This window comes from Mandrillus leucophaeus, unplaced genomic scaffold (assembly GCF_000951045.1).
Source record: "Mandrillus leucophaeus isolate KB7577 unplaced genomic scaffold, Mleu.le_1.0 Scaffold123, whole genome shotgun sequence".
In the NCBI taxonomy this organism is placed as follows: Eukaryota; Metazoa; Chordata; class Mammalia; order Primates; family Cercopithecidae; genus Mandrillus; species Mandrillus leucophaeus.
Genome location: NW_012100654.1, coordinates 4577193 through 4581687, shown reverse-complemented (window position 1 = coordinate 4581687; position 4495 = coordinate 4577193). Strand labels below are relative to the sequence as shown.

Here is a 4495-nt window from a genome sequence, read left to right as displayed (position 1 = left end):
TGATATCCTTTTTGAGTGAGATCAGGCATGGAAAATAGGTTTTGTTTCATGGATTACCTCTGACCAAATGATAATTGTTGCCTGGAGCTCTGTTGAGGAAGATTGAGACTAGATCTGGGTTGATTGAAAAAGAATGCTGATATGGATTAGTAATGTCTGTCACAGGTGCAAGCGGGGTAACATGTACTATATTTTTGCCATTTGTGTGAAAAATACCATGAGGTGGATAAGCTCAGATTCCATGAAGAGTAGAACTGAACTGGGTGTCAAGAGACCAGATTCAAGTACTGTGTCCTCCATTAGCTAGTAGTTTGATTTTGATCAAATGATTTCAGCCATCTGCACACTGGTTTCCTTTTCAGGACAATGAAGTTTCTATCTTCGATGGTCTGTCATGACCCTTTAAATTCTAAAATTCTATGATCGATTAATAGTCAAACTCCAAATGCATTATTATGGAGTACTCAGGGATATGTCTTAGTTTGAGTGCCTCCTGAAGAGGACCCTAAGACAGGATTCAAGTGCAACTTATTTGACTAAGAAAGTAAAGGAAATAGGCTGGACGCAGTGGCTCATGCCTGTAATCCCAGCACTTTAGGAGGCGGAGGCGGGTGGATCACTTGAGGTCAGGAGTTTGAGACCAGCCTGGTCAACATGGTGAAACTCTGTCTTTACTAAAAATACAAACATACAGAAATTAGGGCTGGGTGTGGTGACTCACACCTGTAATCCCAGCACTTTGGGAGGCTGAGGAGGGCAGATCATGAGGTCAGGAGTTCGAGACCAGCCTGGCCAACAATTAAAAAGATAATTTTTTGTATCTTTGCAAAGATACAAAAATTAGCCGGGTGTGGTGGCAGGTGCCTGTAATCCCAGCTACTCGGGAGGTTGAGGCAGGAGAATCGCTTGAACCCGGGAGCAGAGGTTGCAGTGAGCCGAAATCACACCATTGCACTCCAGCCTGGGTGATAGTGTGAGACTCTGTTGCAAAAAGAAAAAAAAAATACAGAAATTATCCGGGTGTAGTGGTGCATGCCTGTAATCCCAGTTACTTGGGAAGCTGAGGCAGGAGAATCGCTTGAACCCGGGAGGCGGAGGTTGCAGTGAGCCAAGATCGTGCCACTGCACTCCAGCCTGGGTGACAGTGCAAGACTCTGTTTCAAAAAGAAAAGAAAAAAAAATACAGAAATTAGCAGGGTGTGGTGGTGCATGCCTGTAATCCCAGTTACTTGGGAGGCTGAGGCAGGAGAATCACTTGAACCTGGGAGGCGGAGGTTGCAGTGAGCCTAGATCACGCCACTGCACTCCAGCCTGGGTGACAGAACAACACTCCGTCTCAGAACAAAAAAAGAAAGAAAGTAAAGGAAACCGATGGGGCACATCATCAAATCAGCTCCCACTTAATCCCACTAGGGAAACTCATAGTGAATCTCTCTGGGAGGCAAGGTTGCTGCTGTATATTTATACCAGCTCCTGTCAACCACTGGATGAGGGCTGGTGGTGGGGGATTGTGGAGGGGGGTTCAATATACCTGCACTTCCTCTCTGCTACACCAGCAAGCCAAATGAGGTCTGTCACTAAAGAAAGTCCCCAGGCAAGAAATACAGTTGGAAATATATCCAGGGTGCATTTAAACAGTAAAGGCTGGGGAATACAGACAGGGTTGGCTATGCTAGGATTCTTGGGGGGATAAGTAAAAAAGCTCACTGGCATTTGGGATATTAAATACAATTGATGTTCAAACATTATAATAATAAACTATCTGCTTTTAAATCCCAGAGCCGAGTTATGAGTTTAGAGAATTCTGTGAAATGTAATAGTTATTTTCCATACGAACACCTATAAGGAAAGTTTATTTATTTATTTTTCATTTTTTTGAGACAAGTCCTCACTTTATTACCCAGGCTGGAATGCAGTGGTGCCATAATGGCTTACCGCCACCTTGATCTCCTGGGCTCAAGCAATCCTCCTATCTCAGCCTCCTGAGTAGTGGGGACTACAGGCACATGCCACTGAGCCTGGCTAATTTTTTAAATTTATTTTTTGTAGAGATAGGGTCTCAATATGTTGCCCAGGCTGTTCTTGAACTCCTGGGCTCAAGTGATTCTCCCACCTAGTCTTCCAAAGTGCTGGGATTACAGACCTGAGCCACTGCACCTGGCCTAAGGGAAGTCTTGAAATTGGCATTGCTGGTAATGCTTTACTGTTTTCTCCACAGTCCAGAGACGAGTTCAGCAAGAAAGATTGCCTTTCAATCAGGAATATTGTAGCTTCAATCCAAACCAAAGAAGGTCTGAATCTCAAGTTGATAAGTGGAGATGTTCTATATATCTGGGTAGGTGATGCCGTTTAATAAATCTACCAAGGAACAATGGGATCTAATTAACTTGTTCTGTGACTTGTTCCATGATTTAACTTGTTTTTTGTCTTAATCAAAGATTAAAGATATCAAAGATAAATTTGAGAAGTTAAACCCACTTAAAGTTTATGCAGAAATACACTTACCATCCCCTATATTCTTCCACATATACTCATGTGGAGAGGTTCAAGTTTAACCACAAACAAGAGTTTGCAGATCCATCTCTTATTTCTCTGTAACTGATCTTGACTTACTCTCAACCCAGTTCTATTTTTCTCTCCTGCGCCAGTCAGCATTATTGAGGAAGATATGTGTACACCACAGTATAGAATCACCCTTCACAAACACACCTTTGCTTCTGCCTGAGCACTTTGCAGAAGCACGGGAAGAATGAGGAGGGATAAAGGTTACCAGAAGAGGTGCTAAATCCTCAGCCTGGCTGCTGCCTATCCCTCCTCTCCTACTGCTTCCTCTTCCTTGGAATCACCAATTAACAGAAGATTCAGGCCCTATAATCCTCCTATAGTTGACATCCATCATGCTCAATCCTGGCTGCAGATCATAATCATCTGGGGGACCTTTTAAAAATACAGACTCCCAGGCCTCACCCCTAGAGATCCTGACTTTAATTGGTCAGGGATGTGGTGTAGGTGACAATAGTTTTTGAAAGCATTCTAAGTGATTATCTTATGCAGCTAGGGCTGAGAATCACTGGTCCAGATGCTTCTTAGAATTCTATAGCCCCACCATTTGGACACCTGATGTTTACCTTCAGATGGCAGACATGCAGGACTAACAGAAAGAGAACTCTGCTGAGAAACTGGGAGACTCTTCTGGATTAGGAGCCACTGGAAATATTCTTTGCATTTACTGTAGTTAATGGGATGGCAGCGGGGAGGCAACCAGCTGCTTTCTTCATGTTCTCTAGAGTTTTTAGAGTCCTCTGTCACGTGGGTTCAGGACTTTGTCCTCAAATCAGCACGTTTAGAAGTTGCATCTTATCATTTTACACAGAATTGATCTGACTCGCACTAATCAAACGCAAGAGACTTACTTATAAAACTGGAATTGTAATTATTTTGTTTGCAATGAGAAAGATAATTGCCATGGCTACTGGTAATAGTGAGCTGTGCAACTGAGTATTATGAGAGTGATTGGTGAGTAATATGACCAGAAGAACTGGATGATATAAAAGTACAGTAAATTTATTTTTCACTCTAGGCGTAGGCATAGTGTGGTGAGTAAGTAGACGAACTCTAACGTCCGTCCTGGCAGGGTTCAAATACTGCTCCACCACTCAACAGCCACTGATCTTGGTCAATATCCATCTTATGTCTCAGAGTTCTTATCTATAAATGTGGATGATGATGATATGAAGGTTGTTATGAGGCTTAAAATGAAATAACTCATATAAAGCACTTATCCCCTGCCTTGCACGTAGAAAGGACTCAAAAAAATGATAGCTATTATCATTATCCCCTTATGATGGTCCACTTTATACTTTACCTTACTCAATTAGTACTACAACCTAATTAAGATATATATGACTTGCCCACATTTTATAGATAAAGAAACCAAGGTCTTTTCACTATGCAGTCCACCGAGTTTATTATAAATTTCATGTCAACTCATATTGGGATTTACCTATTCTTACCATTGGGTGGTGCTGTATAAACTTTGGAATTCACTTTATCTTTCTTCTCTGAATTCTTTCTCCTATCCAGTTAGTTTCCAAACCCTAATAAGCCCTCTTTCAAAATATCTCATGTACATGCCTTTCCTTTTCATTGCTATTGTCTACAATACACATTTCAGTACACACCACTCCCAACCCCCAATCACGCCTCAGTACTACCCTGACCTCCTTGTCACTCTTTAATCTGTCCTCCACATTGCTGTTTGATATATATTCCAAAAACATTATTTTAGCAGGTACTTCTCTGCACATACATCTTTGGTGTCTTCCTTCTACCTACAGGGCAAAGTCCAAAAAAGTGTGACTTTCCAAGTATTCCATCGTCTGGCCCTAAATCTCTTCCCAGGCCCTCTTCTCACTATTGAACCTCTGCTTCAGCTAAATTTGAACTACTTTCTGATCTTTCACAATCCTATGCTTTCTTTTTTTCTTTTTCTTTT

At 41.8% G+C, this 4495-nt stretch overlaps 1 protein-coding gene across 1 annotated transcript in view; it reads left to right on the top strand.

The window, feature by feature from the left end:
- Positions 1–2218: 2218 nt before the first annotated feature.
- PARP15 (poly (ADP-ribose) polymerase family, member 15) overlaps positions 2219–4495 on the top strand; it is a 30668-nt gene continuing 28391 nt past the window's right edge. Inside the window, exon 1 of the mRNA XM_011971563.1 lies at positions 2219–2335. The gene's annotated coding sequence lies outside the window, so the exon portion shown is untranslated. The remainder of the gene's footprint in view (positions 2336–4495) is intronic.